The sequence below is a fragment of the Oncorhynchus mykiss genome, chromosome 6 (assembly GCF_013265735.2).
Source record: "Oncorhynchus mykiss isolate Arlee chromosome 6, USDA_OmykA_1.1, whole genome shotgun sequence".
Lineage (NCBI taxonomy): Eukaryota > Metazoa > Chordata > Actinopteri > Salmoniformes > Salmonidae > Oncorhynchus > Oncorhynchus mykiss.
In genome coordinates, this window is record NC_048570.1 from 28370019 (window position 1) to 28388754 (window position 18736).

Below are 18736 nucleotides of genomic sequence, written 5' to 3' on the forward strand. Positions count from 1 at the left end.
GCGGAATTCTTCTTCTACTTCAATATGGCGGTTGGTTGGGGGTGCATGTCGCCACCTACTGTACTGGAGTGTGTAAATCAATCACCAGTGCTGCTAATTTTTGAAGATCCCGTAGTTTGGAGTGATATTTTCTATTGTGAGGGGGGGGGATTCTACAATTCTACATATTTTCATATGGTTTAGGCCCATGACCTAGGTGAGATAGATTTCAAAACATTTTAGCATTTTTTTAAAATCACGATTCTTTTAAAATGTAATACACACTCAAAACCCGATGACTTGGTTTGAAGTTACCTTGAGATTATTTGGGCATGCGCTTTATAGTATGCTAACTGGGGGACATTGAATTAGATTGTTCTTTCATTAGAACATGCTAATATTAATGATACTGTAGCCATAGGATTTATTTCAGTCTCTTCTTGTCTACAAGAAACCAACATATTACTAATTTGGCTGAACTATCCCTCTGAAATGTGACCCAATTCAGGAAACTAGGCATATGTCGCAAATCACGACTTCACAGGAGAGCCTTTTGGACATAAAAAATATGTTTTTATCAAAATGCGTTTTTTTTAGCAGAAATGCCTTCTCGAACATGTGAACTTTCATGTGCCTTAATATCATTTCTTTTTTATATAATCTGTAAATACAAATAAAATGGCTAAAATACGAGCCTAGTTGGTTTAGCCACAATGAAAGCAGGAACCTTCCAGCTAGCCATGATTGGCTGAGATAATGAGTGGGCTGGACATGCCGAGAGAGGAGTTTGGATTGATCTGCGGTGTTGTACTTGTGTCTCTTGAAAGATACCGTATAACATTAGCCATGGAGAACTGCAAATATGTTACTACTGCTCTCAATAACACTTCTGCCCTGAATTTATCAGGCGCTATCAACAAAGGTCAGTGGGAAAAAGTTGTGATGGACTACTTTCTGGAGGACGATTGTGCCATGCTAACTCTCTCTGACTCTGAAAATGAATCAGACGATGAGGAAATCCCTGATTTAGGTAAAAACGTTACATGTGTTAATAACAAAAGAGTCCAAGTTAAAGCGTGCTGTAAACTAGCTAACGTTAGCGGAGGTTAGATGGCTGGCTTGCTAACGTTACTTTATGGATTGGGATTTTTGTTCATTTTTTTAGCTAGCTAATATTACATGTCTAAACAAAAGACTCCAAGGTAAAGCTTGCTGCTTACACCTGAAGCATGAGGACTTGCTGCGAGTGGTGAACTTCATCAACAACTATGCAGAGGATAATGCAATAGTATTACCAGGATGCCACCCAGGACACAAACACTTTGGTGGAAAGCTGCTGCCATCTCATGTGACAAAGGCAGTGGTGTGGTGTCTCTACAAGGAATCGATGACAACACTTGGTATGTAAAACATAAACACATTTTGATTATTTAATTGACCTCCAACATGATTAGCACTACTTTTATTGATCTCACATTTTGTCTGTTTTCCAGAGGTACATGTAGTCGGGCTGTCTTCCTTCAGGAATCTGTGTAGAAATTGCTGCCCCACATCTCAAGCACTAAACCGAGGGCAGACCTGTGCTGGCAGTGCCAGAGGAACAACTATCAAATCTGCCAGAAGCTGTTAAGTCAGCCAAGCTGAAGAAGCAAGAGCAGCATCTCCTACTTGTTCAGAGTGAGCGGTCTGTCTACCAGTAGGTGGTTGCTGACTGCAAGACCAGTTGTCAAGACCTGCAGTTGTCTCAGTGGGCCCCTACTGAACCAGGAAGCAAAGACATCAGGATGCATTGCATCTTTAATTTTGCTCAACAAGTAAGCAACATGTCCTCCTTTATACTGATTAAGGACATAGATATACACCAAAAAACAGATAATAAATATATAATATGGGAGGCAGGCAAATACATTTCAACATGTAAAGACAATGACAGAGGTGAGACAATTAATTGCAATTTATCTTAATGTTCTTTTGTTGTTTGCAGGTGCACTATCCTTCTGACCCTATGCAGCCAGGTCCAATCTACTTTTTAACTCTTCGCAAGTGTGGCTTGTTTGGTGTCTGCTGTGAAGGAATACCACAAGTCAACTACTTGATTGATGAATGCATGTCATCCAGTAAAGGCAGCAGTACATTCATCAACTACATGCACCATTGTTTCACCAACTACAGAGTTGAGGAAACACGTGTGGACCTGAATTGTGATAACTGCAGTGGCCAAAACAAGAACAAGTTTGTGCTCTGGTATTGTGCCTGGTGGACCATGCACTAGCTCCACCACGGTCTGGACCTTCACTTCCTGATCACAGGCCACACCAAGTTTGCCCCCGACTGTTGCTTCGACCTCATCAAGCAGCGCTTCAGAAAGACCAGAGTGAACACTGTCTGAGATTGCTGTCCTTCACAACACCAGCACTGTGACGGGTCAACATCCCACAGCTGGTTGGACTGGAGGATGGTACGGTGCTGGTGGAAAGCTATGGCTGGCAACAACACCTAACTTCGTACGACTCCATACTTCAGGCCACTGCCACAGATCAAGCAGTACCAGCTCTTCAGGTGAATATAATTTTCATTGCATTGTATGAGGTTATTCTTATTATCTAAAATTGGGAGGTGCATTGATGTTGTGCAAGGTTGTAATGTCTTCTAATAGTTTTTATTTCCTGTTTTACAGCTTCGATGCTCTGGAGTCTGGTGTTGTCGCCAAGGAGCGTTTGGTTGGAGCGCTCAGTTGGGACCAGGTTTCCAACGCTGACATTCTTCCTCCCATAGGAAGGAACGGGCTCTCTGAATATAGATTCCTTTGTTCATGCGTGGTTCGGATGGACCAGTCATTAGCACTACCTCTATTCAAATGACTCTCAACACACGCCGTCCATTGCTGCTACAATTTTTTTTATCCTGCTGCTAACTCTTGTCTATCACTGATATCGTTATTGGTATTGTTCTTGTACATACTGTATATTTTATGTATATTGACAATATATCTATTTCTGATATTGCAAGTAACCATTTGGCTGTACCGTGTACACCTTCTGTAGAGACCAGTCACTTAGCAAGACTTAGCAAAATATTGATATGTGTGGTCGTAACATGATTTGACATACCACAAAAATATGTGACCGTATCACATGTCCACCACAAATATGGCGCATGAATCTGTTTATGTACTGTACATGTGCACCTCATGCAGGTTTCAACTCAGGTTGCATGTCCTTAACTTATGTGATATGTGTAACAGTATATAAAGTATGCTAATGTACTGGTGTGAAGGCATTTGGGCAGTGGTGTAAAAATACTTCAAAGTACTACTTAAGTAGTATCTGTACATTACCATTTATATTTGGCCAATTTACTTCACTACATTCGTAAAGAAAAGAATGTACTTTTTACTCCATACATTTTCCTTGACACCCAAAATGAAGGAAAGGAAGGAAAAGAAAATTGTCCAATTCATACACTTATCAAGAGAATATCCCTACTGCATCTGATCTGGCAGACTCACTAAACACAAATGCTTACTTTGTAAATTGTTGGAGTGTGCCCCTGGCTATCCGTCAATATCAAAATACAATTGCGCCGTCTGGTTTTATGAGGCATTTAAAGTTATTTATACTTTTACTCAAGTATGACAACTTAGTACTTTTTCCACCACTAGATGTGGCTGGGGGTTATAGCATTTATTTCGCATGACCCATCAATTTAGACAAGTGTCTCTGGGAACGTATCATCTAATATTTAGAACATTTTTATCTGGACACTGTTTACATGGAATTGTTCCTCATTGTAGGCTACTACCACTTTTAGTCTTAATCTAGACTACTACCACTTTTAGTCTTAATCTAGGCTACTACCACTTTTAGTCTTAATCTAGGCTACTACCACTTTTAGTCTTAATCTAGGCTACTACCACTTTTAGTCTTAATCTTTACTACACACTGTTTAGCACATGACCTCACATGTGAATCCTTAAAGAGATGGGTGGGGCTGGTTTAAGAGGGTGTGAACAATGCTGAATGGGTGTAGACAAAGTAGAGCTCTCCAGTATGTAACAACTTTCAAAGGCCCTTTTCTCAACTTTCCCATTGCTCCTAAAAAATGCAGTGTATGATATACCATTTTGTAGCTCTGAGTCTCTGCTTTTATCCAATGTAAAAAAAAAATATTTAAAAACTATTGCAAAATTTGCGACATAAAACAGATTTTTAGCTGGTCAGTCACAAATAGGACCTGCCTAGAGGTAGTTAACCACCCATCTCTGATCTATATTTCCCATTCTACAAATTACCCCACATTTAAAAAAAAATAATCAAATGAATATCAATCTTCAGGTGGTTGAAGCTGATTTACAAAACCTTTCCATCATCTTAATCTACATAGGCAAGATCTACTGTTTTTGCCTAGCAGCGTGAGCACAATGCTAACATGACAAAATGTGATTATTTTTGTCAAGGGGCATTTCATTATAGCCTATTCTCATTTTATGACTTAGCCTATATTCAACACTGTCCAGTAATGCATAGCCCTCATTGAACTTTACATTTATTTTCAAAGATACACTGAACCGCTAATGGCGCTGGAGGGGGATGGCTACAATTTTATAGGCTCCTAACCAACTGCTATTTTGTTTGTTTTGTCATTTTTTTGTAGCTAATTTTGTACATTATGTTGCTCTCTTATGACCAAAAAGAGCTTCTGGACATCAGAACAGCGATTACTCACCTCAAACTAGAAAAATATTTTTTCTTTAATGAGTCCGATGCAAAGGATATGCTGCTTTGTCAAGACAAGGCCCAAATTGCTATCGCTCGCGTGAAGAAAAGACGGAAATGCCGGGGGCGGAGGTCTGGGTGCCTTGTGAGAATTAGTCGGCGAGTGAGTAAACCACCACTACCCTCTGTATTATTGGCCAACGTGCAATCATTGGAAAACAAACTGGACAATCTACGATTAAGACTATCCTACCAACGGGACATTAGAAACGAATATCTTGTGTTTCACTGAGACTTGGCTGAACGACGACAGAGTTGGCTGGCTATCTCCGTTTTTCGGCAGGACAAAGCAGCTACGTCTGGTAAGACGAGGGGCGAGGGTGTGTGTCTATTTGTCAATAACTGCTGGGGCGCGATGTATAATATTAAAGAAGTCTCGAGATATTGCTCGCCCGAGGTAGAATACCTCATAAGCTGTAGACCACACTATCTACCAAGAGAGTTCTCATCTATATTATTTGTAGCCGTCTATTTACCACCACAAACCGATGCTGGCACTAAGACCACACTCAACAAGCTGTATAAGCCCATAAGCAAACAAGAAAATGCTCATCCAGAAGCGGTGCTCCTAGTGGCCGGGGACTTTAATGCAGGCAAATTTAAATCCGTTTTACCTAATTTCAATCACACTCCACACTTCCCTTTCCCACCTGGACAAATGGAACACCTATGTGAGAATGCTGTTCATTGACTACAGCTCAGCGTTCAACACCATAGTGCCCACAAAGCTCATCACTAAGCTAAGGACCCTGGGACTAAACACCTCCCTCTGCAACTGGATAAATGGACTTCCTGATGGGCCGCCCCCAGGTGGTAAGGGTAGGCAACCACACATCTGCCACACTGATTCTTAACACGGGGACTGCTCAGGGGTAGTGCTTAGCCCCCTCCTGTACTCCCTGTTACCACCATCATTAAGTTTGTTGACAACAGTGGTAGGCCTATACAATGATGAGACAGCTTATAGAGAGGAGGTCCGAGACTGCCAGGACAACATCTCCCTCAATGTGAGCAAGACAAAGAAGCTAATCGTGGACTAAAGGAAGAGGAGGGCCGAACAGGCCCCCTGTTACGAACCCCTTTTTTCCTGTAGTCTAGGGGGGATGGAAACAAGACCCGTAACATATCTCATGCAAATCACACCAGTGAAAAAGTAACCGTGAGAACGAAAAGCCACAGACAACATAAATCTGTCAAACACTTCAGGTTTATTTCAAACACACAGTAAATTGGGGTGTGGGAAAAAAGGGGCCGAGCTGGACCCAAGGAAAGAAATAAAATATCCAAACAAACCCCTAAGCTGGTCTAGCCTGCTTTAAGAACAGCTAACTAACCAAAAATACAGTGGGTGGTCTGCCCAGTTCTAACTAGGGTATGTAGACACTGTTTTCCTGCGGGTAATGTAGGCCCATGGGCAACTTGTCTGGTTATCCCCTTTTCCCACCAACAAACAGCCATACACCATAACAATGCAATGATCACAGACAAAGTGACATGTAGGTGCAAAAACAAAATAGAGATCTCCAGAGAGAACTGATTGGGATACTTTTAAACCGATTTTAAACCGATTAGGGAATGATGATTGCCAGCTGTGAGTAGGGGAGAAGGAGAGAAAAGAAATACACACAGGATACTTGTATCTGTAAAACCCCCATTAACATCAACGGGCTGAAGTGGAGTGGGTCGAGAGTTTCAAGTTCCTCTGTGTCCACATCACCAACTAACTATCATGGTCCAAACACACCAAGATAGATGTGAAGAGGGCACGACAACACCTTTTCCCCTCAGGAGACTGAAAATAATTGTGATGGGTCCCCAGATACTTAAAAAGTTATACAGCTGCACCATGGAGAGCATCATAACCGGTTGCATTACCGCCTGGTATGGCAACTGGGAAGGCGCAGAGGGTAGTGCGTAAGGCCCAGTACATCACTGGGGCCAAGCTTCCTGACATCCAGGACCTATATACTCGGAGGTGTCAGAGGAAGGCCCAAAAAATTGTCAAAGACTCATGGACTGTTCAATCTGCTACCGCACGGCAAGCGGTACCTGAGCGCCAAGTCTAGTACCAATAGGCTCCTTAACAGATTTAATCCCCCCCACTGCTGCTACTCGCTGTTTATGATCTATGCACAGTCACTTTACAAATGACCTCGATTAACCTGTACCCCCGCACATTGACTCGGTACCGGTACCCCCTGTATATAGCCTCCTTATTGACTAGTACATTTCTTGTGTTACGTATTGATTGACTAGTACATTTCTTGTGTTACGTATTGATTGACTAGTACATTTCTTGTGTTACGTATTGATTGACCACATGTTTTTACTTTAGTTTATTTAGTAAATATTTGATTAACTCTATTTCTTGAACTGCATTGTTGGTTAAGAGCTTGTATGTAAGCATTTCACGGTGCATGTGGGGCGACAGGTAGCTTAGTGGTTAGAGCGTGTGGCCAGTAACTGTTGCCGGATCGAATCCCCGAGCTGACAATGTAAAAATCTGTTGTTCTGCCTCCTGAACAAGGCAGTTCCTAGGGCGTCATTGTAAATAAGATTTTGTTCATAACTGATTTCAAATAGCCTAATTACGCCAGCAAAATTGGTAAGTGAAATAATACCAATTTTGCTGGCGTAATTAGGCTATTTGAAATCTGATGTCAAATTTAATTTGTCACATTTATTTTTTGTTTTTTTAATGTTTTCAAGTACTGGTGACAAATAATTCATCCCGATTACTGCATAGATTGTAATGGACAGCTATGATGTGCGTAAAATACTTATTTGAAGGTTGTACTGATTATAATAAGTTAATGTCGAGCTATTTTCCAGCTATGTGTTGCGCCATGTTTGTTGACAATAAACAACGCATTCTGGGTGTTACGTAAACGGCTGTCAGACCAAAGATGTAAGGTGAAAGATTGGTTCACTCATATTTCGAGTAAACTTCCGGAAGTGAATGATTGTAGATGACACACCTCTTTTAACATTAATACTGCGAACAGACCAGATTCATCTTGTCTACTCTTATCTTTGGTTGATACGAAAAAACAAACATGGTGGTGCGTAGAAAGTACCCCTCGTAGGATTACTTTCGATTTCTAGAAAGGGTTTTACTCAATTATTGAGATCAATGTTGAGCTCACCCGAGATGTGAATAATTATAAACAGTAATTGCTATTTGCTAATTCATATTGTGGTTTCTGCCAGCCGAGAGTTATCTAAATATGACCGCTTCTGTTACGTCTATCTTTCCTCAGTTAACGCTAGGACTAATGTAGCCTACTTTTTCCGTTTCGATGATTGTGTATGCTGTCGCTACTTCTGTGCATGTCTGAACATTGCATCCAAAATAAACTGGTCACATTCAGGACATAACTTTGTAATCACACCCTGCTCAAGGGCACTTCGACAGATCTCCCACAAGGCCAAAAACGGAGATTCGAACCCTCCAAGATCCCCCCCACAGTTCACCAAGAGCTGTCCCTCAACCATCCGAGACCCCTCCCACAGTCCCCCCCTCTCCAAAGGAATGTTTTTATTAAAAATAAAAATGATTCCATTACCCAAACCGCAGACCCCCCTATTTCTAGGGTCAATTTTAGATCAATGTTATACATTTTCAGCCTTTCCTGAACCTGAGACCAGAAACAGGCTACCTGAGAGCAATACAAAAACAAATGGTCTATTGATTATGTATCCTCACAACAAAATCTGCAGAGCTTCGATGATTTTATGGCCCAAATATTAAACATTTTGTTGATGGCAAGAATTCAATATAATAATTTTAGCTGAACAGTCTTGAATCTTGCTTCGTTTTATTTACTGCTCAAAAAAAAAAAGGGAAGACTTGCACAACACAATGTAACTCCAAGTCAATCACACTTCTGTGAAATCAAACTGTCCACTTAGGAAGCAACACTGATTGACAATAAATTTCACATGCTGTTGTGCAAATGGAATAGACAACAGGTGGAAATTATAGGCAATTAGCAAGACACCCCGAATAAAGGAGTGGTTCTGCAGGTGGTGACCAAAGACCACTTCTCAGTTCCTATGCTTCCTGGTTGATGTTTTGGTCACTTTTGAATGCTGGTGGTGCTTTCACTCTAGTGGTAGCATGAGACGGAGTCTACAACCCACACAAGTGGCTCAAGTAGTGCAGCTCATCCAGGATGGGACATCAATGGGAGCTGTGGCAAGAAGGTTTGCTGTGTCTGTCAGCGTAGTGTCCAGAGCATGGAGGCGCTACGTGGAGGAGGCCGTAGGAGGGCAACAACCCAGCAGCAGGACCGCTACCTCCGCCTTTGTGCAAAGAGGAGCAGGAGGAGCACTGCCAGAGCCCTGCAAAATGACCTCCAGCAGGCCACAAATGTGCATGTGTCTGCTCAAACGGTCAGAAACAGACTCCATGAGGGCCCAACGTCCACAGGTGGGGGTTGTGCTTACAGCAGGACGTTTGGCATTTGCAAGAGAACACCAAGATGGGCAAATTCGCCACTGGCGCCCTGTGCTCTTCACAGATTAAAGCAGGTTTACACGGAGCACGTGACAGACGTGACAGTCTGGAGACGCCGTGGAGAACGTTCTGCTGCCTGCAACATCCTCCAGCATGACCGGTTTGGCGGTGGGTCAGTCATGGTGTGTGATGGCATTTCTTTGGGGGGCCGCACAGCCCTCCTTGTACTCGCCAGAGGTAGCCTGACTGCCATTAGGTACCGAGATGAGATCCTCAGACCCCTTGTGAGACCATATGCTGGTGCGGTTTGCCCTGGGTTCCTCCTAATGCAAGACAATGCTAGACCTCATGTGGCTGGAGTGTGTCAGCAGTTCCTGCAAGAGGAAGGCATTGATGCTATGGACTGGCCCGCCCGTTCCCCAGACCTGAATCCAATTGAGCACATCTGGGACATCATGTCTCGCTCCATCCACCAACGCCACGTTGCACCACAGACTGTCCAGGAGTTGGCGGATGCTTTAGTCCAGGTCTGGGAGGAGATCCCTCAGGAGACCATCCGCCACCTCATCAGGAGCATGCCCAGGCATGGTAGGGAGGTCATACAGGCACGTGGAGGCCACACACACTATTGAGCCTCATTTTGACTTGTTTTAAGGACATTACATCAAAGTTGGATCAGCCTGTAGTGTGGTTTTCCATCTTAATTTTGAGTGTGACTCCAAATCCAGACCTCCATGGGTTGATAAATTTGATTTCCATTGATAATTTTTGTGTGATTTTGTTGTCAGCACATTCAACTATGCAAATAAAAAAGTATTTAATAAAAATATTTCATTCATTCAGATCTAGGATGTGTTATTTTAGTGTTCCCTTTATTTTTTTGAGCAGTGTATATCAACTCATACACCCTGTACCATTTGTTGGTATGTGTGAAAAGGTTTATGTGCCATGAACATGTTTTCATCTGATTGTAAAACAAAACACTTCAAAAATTAGGTTCCCTTCACACAAATTTATCCAGCATCCGAACAGTGCATTGTGCAACCGCCAACTTTCCCCCTGCTGGCTTGAGCAGGGGGACCTTGCGTGCACTGCAGGACTTTAATCCATGACGGCGTAGTGTGTTACTAATGGTTTTCTTTGAGACTGTGGTCCCAGCTCTCTTCAGGTCATTGACCAGGTCCTGCCGTGTAGTTCTGGGCTGATCCCTCACCTTCCTCATGATCATTGATGCCCCACGAGGGGAGATCTTGCATGAAGCCCCAGACCGAGTGTGATTGACCGTCATCTTGAACTTCTTCCATTTTCTAATAATTGTGCCAACAGTTGTCTTCTCACCAAGCTGCTTGCCTATTGTCCTGTAGCCCATCCCAGCCTTGTGCAGGTCTACAATTGTATCCCTGATGTCCTTACACAGCTCTCTGGTCTTGGCCATTGTGGAGAGGTTGGAGTCTGTTTGAGTGTGTAGACAGGTGTCTTTTATACAGGTAACGAGTTCAAACAGGTTCAGTTAATACAGGTAATGAGTGGAGAACAGGAGGGCTTCTTAAAGAAAAACTAACAGGTCTGTGAGAGCCAGAATTCTTACTGGCTGGTAGGTGATCAAATACTTATGTCATGCAATAAAATGAATTACTTAAAAATCATACAATGTGATTTTCTGGATTTTTGTTTTAGATTCCGTCTCTCACAGTTGAAGTGTACCTATGATAAAAATGACAGACCTCTACATGCTTTGTAAGTAGGAAAACCTGCAAAATCGGCAGTGTATCAAATACTTGTTCTCCCCACTGTAAGTATGAGATAAGTAATGTAGGGTATGTAAACAATATATAAAGTGTCATTGTTTAAAGTGGCTAGTGATACATTTATTACATCCAATTTTTTAATATTATAGTGGCTAGAGATTTGAGTCAGTACGTTGGCAGCAACCACTCAACGTTAGTGATGGCTGTTTAACAGTCTGATGGCCTTGAGATAGAAGCTGTTTTTCAGTCTCTCGGTCCCAGCTTTGATGCACCTGTACTGACCTCGCCTTCTGGATGATAGTGGGGTGAACAGGCAGTGGGTCGGGTGGTTGTTGTTCTTGGTGATCTTTTTGGCCTTCCTGTGACATCGGGTGGTGTAGGTGACCTGGAGGGCAGGTAGTTTGCCCCCAGTGATGCGTTGTGCAAACCTAACTACCCTCTGGAGATCCTTACGGTTGTGGGCGGAGCAGTTGCCGTACCAGGCGGTGATACAGACCAACAGGATGCTCTCGGTTGTGCATCTGTAAAAGTTTGTGAGTGTTTTTGGTAACAAGCCGAATTTCTTCAGCCTCCTGAGGTTGAAGAGGCTCTGCTGCTCCTTCTTCACCACGCTGTCTGTGTGGGTGGACCATTTCAGTTTGTCCATGATGTGTACGCCGAGGAACTTCAAACTTTCCACCTTCTCCACTGCTGTCCCGTCGATGTGGATAGGGGGCTGGCTGCTCCCTCTGCTGTTTCCTGAAGTCCACGATCATCTCCTTTGTTTTGTTAACATTGAGTGTGAGGTTATTTTCCTGACACCACACTCCGAGAACCCGCACCTCCCTCGTTGTTGTTGGTAATCAAGCCTACCACTGTAGTGCCTATTGGGGTGTTAAGCAAATTGGAGTGGGTCTAGGGTATCAGGTAGGGTGGAGGTGATATGACCCTTGACTAGTCTCTCAAAGCACTTCATGATGACAGAAGTGAGTGCTATGGGGCGATAGTCATTTTGCTCAGATACCTTAGCTTTCTTGGGAACAGGAACAATGGTGGCCCTCATGTGGGAACAGCAGACTGGGATAAGGATTGATTGAATATGTCCGTAAACACACCAGCCAGCTGGTCTGCGCTCTGAGGACGCGGCTAGGGATGCCATCTGGGCCGGCAGCCTTGCGAGGGTTAACACGTTTAAATGTTTTACTCACGTTGGCTGCAGTGAAAGAGAGCCCGCAGGAGGGCCGTGTTGGTGGCACTGTATTGTCCTCAAACCGAGCAAAGATGTTGTTTAGTTTGTCTGGGAGCAAGACATCGGGATCCGCGACGGGGCTGGTTTTCTTCTTGTAGTCCGTGATTGACTGTAGACTCTGCCACATACTTCTCGTGTCTAAGCAGTTGGATTGCGACTGTACTTTGTCTCTATACTGACGCTTAGCTTGTTTGATTGCCTGCGGAAGGAATGGTAGCATTGCCTTTCCCCAAATCCGAGGTCCTGAGTGCTCTGGAGCAGGGTTTCATCAAGGATCTCTCTGTACTTTGATCCATTCCACAAGCTTCCCACAATAAGTTGGGTGAATTTTGGCCCATTCCTCCTGACATTTTTACAATTCCTCCTGAGTCAGGTTTTTAGGCCTCCTTGCTCGCACATGCTTTTTCAGTTCTGCCCACACATTTTCTATTGGATTGAGGTCAGGGCTTTGAGATGGCCACTCCAATACCTTGACTTTGTTGTCCTTAAGCCATTTTGACACAACTTTGGAAGTATGCTTGGAGTCATTGTCCATTTTGGAATACCCATTTGCGACCAAACTTTAACTTCCTGACTGATGACTTGAGATGTTGCTTCAATATATACACATAATTTCCCTCCCTCATGATGCCCTCTATTTTGTGAGGAGCACTCCTGCAGCAAATCACCCCCACAACATGATCCTGCCACCCCCGTGCTTCACGGTTGGGATGGTGTTCTTCGGCTTGCAAGCCTCCCCCCTTTTTCCTCCAAACATAACGATGGTCATTATGGCCAAACAGTTCTATTTTTGTTTCATCAGACCAGAGGACATTTCTCCAAAATGTACGATCTTTGTCCCCATGTGCAGTTGCAAACCGTAGTCTGGCTTTTTCTATGGCGGTTTTGGAGTAGTGGCTTGTTCCTTGCTAATCGGACATTCAGGTGATGTCGATATAGGACTCGTTTAACTGTGGATATACATATTTTGTACCTGTTTCTTCCAGCATCTTCACAAGGTCCTTTGCTGTTGTTCTGGGATTGATTTGTACTTTTCGTACCAAAATACATTCATCTCTAGGAGACAAAACGCGTCTTCTTCCTGAGCGGTATGACGGCTGCATGGTCCCATGGTGTTTATACTTGCGTACTATTGTTTGTACAGATGAACGTGGTACCTTCAGGCGTTTGGAAATTGCTCTTAAGAATGAACCAGAGTTCTTGGCTGATTTCTTTACATTGTGCACATGGTGCTATCAAGCAAAGAGGCACTGAGTTTGAAGGTAGGCCTTGAAATACATTCACAGGTACAACTCCAATTGACTCAAATTATGTTAATTAGCCTATCAGAAGCTTCTAAAGCCATGACATAATTTTCTGAAATGTTCCAAGCTGTTTAAAGCACAGTCAACTTAGTGTATGTAAACTTCTGACCCACTGGAATTGTGATACAGTGAATTATAAGTGAAATAATATGTCTGTAAACAATTGATGGAAAAATTACTTGTGTCATGAACAAAGTAGATGTCCTAACCGACTTGCCAAAACTATAGTTTGTTAACAAGAAATTTGTGGAGTGGTTGAAAAATGAGTTTTAATGACTCCAACCTAAGTATATGTAAACTTCTGACTTTAACTGTATACACACACTACCGTTCAAAAGTTTAGGGTCACTTAGAAATGTCCTTGTTTTTGAAAGAAAAGCAATTTTTTTGTCCATTAAAACCACATCAAATTGATCAGAAATACAGTGTAGACGTTGTTCATGTTGTTAATGACTATTGTAGCTGGAAACGGCTGATTATTAATTGAATATCTACATAGGCGTACAGAGGCCCATTATCAGCAACCGTCACTGCTGTGTTCCAATGGCACGTTGTGTTAGCTAATCAAATGCAAATAGTCTGGGTCACCATTTGATTACCTGTTCAGGAGTCTTATGGCTTGGGGGTAAAAACTGTTGAGAAGCCTTTTTGTCCGAGACTTGGCACTCCGGTACCATTTGCCATGCGGTAGTAGAGAGAAGAGTCTATGAATGGGGTGGCTGGGGTCTTTGACAATTTTTAGGGCCTTCCTCTGACACCTTGAAAATAAAATACAGCCGCACACTCTAGGAGGTCAGATGCAAAAATGTAATATCCAACGTTTCGACAGCCAAGCTGTCTTCATCAGGGTATGACACCGCCTGGTGTAAAGGTCCTGGATGGCTGGCAGCTTAGCCCCACTGGGCCGTACGCACTAACCTCTGTAGTGCCTTGCGGTTACAATTGCCGTACCAGGCAGTGATGCAACCAGTGCTCTCGATGTTGCAGCTGTAGAACCTTTTGAGGATCTGAGGACCCATGACAAATCTTTTTCATTTCCTGAGGGGGAATAGGCTTTGTCGTGCCCTCTTCACGACTGTCTTGGTGTGTTTGGACCATTCTAGTTTGTTGGTGATGTGGACATCAAGGAATTTGAAGCTCTCAACCTGCTCCACTACAGCCCTGTCGATGAGAATGGGGGCGTACTCGGTCCTCCTTTCCCTGTAGTCCACAATCATCTCCTTAGTCTTGGTTACGTTGAGTGATAGGTTGTTATTCTGGCACCACCCGGCCAGGTCTCTGACCTCCTCCCTATAGGCTGTCTCGTCGTTGTCGGTGATCAGACCTACCACTGTTGTATTGTCTGCAAACTTAATGATGGTGTTGGAGTCGTGTCTGGCCATGCAGTCGTGGGTGATCAGGGAGTACAGGAGGGGCCTGAGCACGCACCCCTGGGGGGGCTCCAGTGTTCAGGATCAGTGTGGCAGATGTGTTGCTACCCACCTTCACCACCTGGGGGCGGCCCGTCAGAAATTCCAGGATCCAGTTGCAGAGGGAGGTGTTTAGTCCCAGGATCATTAGCTTAGCGATGAGCTTTGAGGGTACTGTGGTGTTGAACGCTGAGCTGTAGTCAATGAATAGCATTCTCACATAAGTGTTCCTTTTGTCCAGGTGGGAAAGGGTAGTGTGGAGTGCAATAGAGATTGCATCATCTATGGATCTGTTTGGGCGGTATGCAAATTGGAGTGAGTCCAGGGTTTCTGAGACAATGGTGTTGATGTGAGCCATTACCAGCCTTTCAAAGCACTTCATGGCTACGGACATGAGTGCTACGGGTCTGAAGTCATTTAGGCAGGTTGCCTTCGTGTTCTTGGGCACAGGGACTATGGTGGTCTGCTTGAAACATGTTGGTATTACAGACTAAATCAGGGACATGATGAAAATGTCAGTGAAGACACCTGCCAGTTGGTCAGCACATGCCCGGAGCACAAGTCCTGGGAATCCAACTGGCCCTGCAGCCTTGTATATGTTGACCTGTTTAAAGGTCTTACTCACGTTGGCTACGGAGAGCGTGATCACACAGCCGTCCGGAAAAGCTGATGTTCATGCATGCCTCATTGTGCTTGCCTCGAAGGGAGCATTGAAGTGATTTAGCTTGTCTGGTAGTCTCGTGTCACCATGCAGTCTGTAATTGTTTGCAAGCCCTGCCACATAAGACGAGCGTCGGAGCCGGAGTAGTATGATTCAATCTTAGCCCTGTATTGAGGCTTTGCCTGTTTGATGGTTCGTCGCAGGGCACAGCAGGATTTCTTGTAAGCTTCCTGGTTAGAGTCCCGCACCTTGAAAGCGGCAGCTCTGACCATTAGCTCAGTGTGAATGTTGCCTGTAATCTATGGCTTCTGGTTGGGGTATGTACGTACAGTCACTGTGGGGACGATGTCCTTGATGCACTTATTGATAAAGCCAGTGACTGATGTGGTGTACTCCTCAATGCCATCGGAAGAATCCCGGTACATGTTCCAGTCTGTGATAGAAAAACAGTCCTGTAGTTTAGCATCTGCTTAATTTGACCACTTTTTTATAGACTGAGTCACTGGTGCTTCCTGCTTTAATATTTGCTTGTAAGCAGGAATCAGGAGGATAGAGTTGTGGTTGGATTTACCAACTGGAGGGCGAGGGAGAGCTTTGTATGCGCCTCTGTGTATGGAGTACAGGTGATCTAGAATTTTTTTCCCTCTGATTGGAAAAATCTAGAGACATCCTCAGATTTTGTGCACCAGCTGTTGTTTACAAATATGCACAGTCCGCCCCACCTCGTCTATCTTGCCGGTGCAGCGTATATCCTGCTAGCTGAATATCCATGTCGTCATTCAGCCACGATTCCGTGAAATATAGGATATTTCAGTTTTTGATGTCCAGTTGGTAAGATATTCGTGATCGTACCTCGTCTAATTTATTGTCCAATGATTGCACGTTGGAGAGTAATATTGACGGTAACAACAGCTTTCCCTCTCGCCTTCTGCGGGGCCTCACGAGGCATCCCGCTCTGTGTCCCCTGTACCTGCGTTTCTTCCTCTTGCAAATAACGGGGATGTTGGCCCTGTCGGATGTTTGGAGAATGTCCTGTGCGTCTTACTTGTTGAAGAAAAAATCTAAGTCTAATCCGAGGTGAGTGATCGCTGTCCTGATATCTAGTAGCTCTTTTTTGCCGTAAGATACGTTTGCAGAAACATTATGTACAAAATAAGTTAAAAATAACGCAAAAACACCCCACATAATAGCATAATTGGTTGGGCGCCCGTAAAACTGCTGCCATTTCTTCCGGTGCCATTTTACCTCGTGTGGGTGTGGGTTCGATTAAAGGCTCAAAATGGCTAGAAACAAAGAACTTTCTTCTGAAACTCGTTAGTCTATTTTTCTTCTGAGAAATGAAGGCTATTCCATGTGAGAAATTGCCAAGAAACTGAAGAAGTCATACAACACTGTGTACTACTCCCTTCACAGAACAGCGCAAACTGGCTCTAACCAGAATAGAAAGTGGGAGTGGGAGGCCCCAGTGCACAACTGAACAAGAGGACAAGTACATTAGAGTGTCTAGTTTGAGAAACAGACACCTCACAATTCCTCAACTGGCAACTTCATTAAATAGTACCCGCAAAACACCAGTCTCAACGTCAGCAGTGAAGAGGCGCATTCGAAACCCCCCCCCCCCCCCCCCCCCCCCCCTGTTTATTAGCTATGCATAGTTACTTTACCTACATGTACATATTACATTAATTACCTCGACTAACCTGTGCACCCACACATCAACTCTGTACCGGCACCCCCTGTATATAGCCTCGTAACAGTTATGTTACTGTTGCTCTGTTATTTCTTTTTTACTTCAGTTTATTTTTGTAAATACTTTCTTAACACATATTTTTCTTTAAACCACATTGTTGGTTAAAGGCTTGTAACTAAGCATTTCACTGTAAGGTCTACTGTTGTATTCGGCGCATGTGGCAACTACAATTTGAATTGATTTGATATATATACAATATATTGTGTATGATAGCTGTTAGATATTGGGCTTTGTGGGATGTGCTTTTGCATGTTATTGCTGTAAGATGGAGTTAGCTAGCATGCTCTTATTGTAATGGTCACATTAACTCCCTGCTCATTCAGTTATTTCGTGATCGTATGAAGTACGATCACATCTGTTACGCTGGTGCCGAGACCAGTCTTCGCTGGACATCTGTTACACCCACTCCCAAGTGGGCTGGGACCCAGCAGAATCTCACTAATACTCCATAATACTAATTCTCCATAATAACATTAATGCCTCCAATAGTAGGTCACTCCTATTAGATTCTATTCAATACAGACAGGGAATCTGAGCATCCTACTATTCTGACAGGTTGAGCGCCCTCCACTCACTGGAGGGCAGCTACTATTGTCAACAGTTGAACTGAGTATACAGACAGTTAATATGTTTGTCTTTAATATAGGCCTATCTATCTCCACATCAAGTTCAGGAATGTAAACGCTCGCTCCTGTACGTCAACTATCTGGGTGCTTGGAGCCATCTGTAAAAATCTGTAAAAAAAAAACGATCAACGCTTCTACAGTCGTGGCCAAAAGTTTTGATAATGACACAAATATTAATTTCCACAAAGTCTACTACCTCAGTTTGCATGATGACAATTTGCATATACTCCAGAATGTTATGAAAAAAGATCAGATGAATTGCAATTAATTGCAAAGTCCCTTTGCCATGCAAATGAACTGAATCCCAAAAAACATGTCCACTGCATTTCAGCCTTGCTACAAAAGGACCAGCTGACATCGTGTCAGTGATTCTCTCGTTAACACAGGTGTGAGTGTTGACGAGGACAAAGCTGGAGATCACTCTGTCATGCTGATTGAGTTCGAATAACAGACTGGAAGCATCAAAAGGAGGGTGGCGCTTGGAATAATTTTTCTTCCTCTGTCAACTATGGTTACCTGCAAGGAAACACGTGCCGTCATCATTGCGTTGCACAAAAAGGGCTTCACAGGCAAGGATATTGCTGCCAGTAAGATTGCACCTAAATCAACCATTTATCGGACCATCAAGAACTTCAAGGAGAGCGGTTCAATTGTTGTGAAGAAGGCTTCAGGGCACCCAAGAAAGTCCAGCAAGCGGCAGGACCGTCTCCTAAAATTGATTCAGCTGCGGGATCGGGGCACCACCAGTGCAGAGCTTGCTCAGGAATGGCAGCAGGCAGGTGTGAGTGCATCTGCAC

The 18736-nt window shown here is 43.6% G+C and overlaps 1 long non-coding RNA gene across 1 annotated transcript; it reads left to right on the plus strand.

Moving 5' to 3' along the window:
* The first annotated feature begins 682 nt into the window (after window positions 1–682).
* On the plus strand, window positions 683–3249 carry LOC110525669. The gene is made up of 4 exons (XR_002473807.2): window positions 683–1379; window positions 1473–1793; window positions 1964–2538; window positions 2657–3249. It is a non-coding gene; the product is annotated as an uncharacterized LOC110525669 (long non-coding RNA).
* The last annotated feature ends 15487 nt before the right edge of the window (window positions 3250–18736 follow it).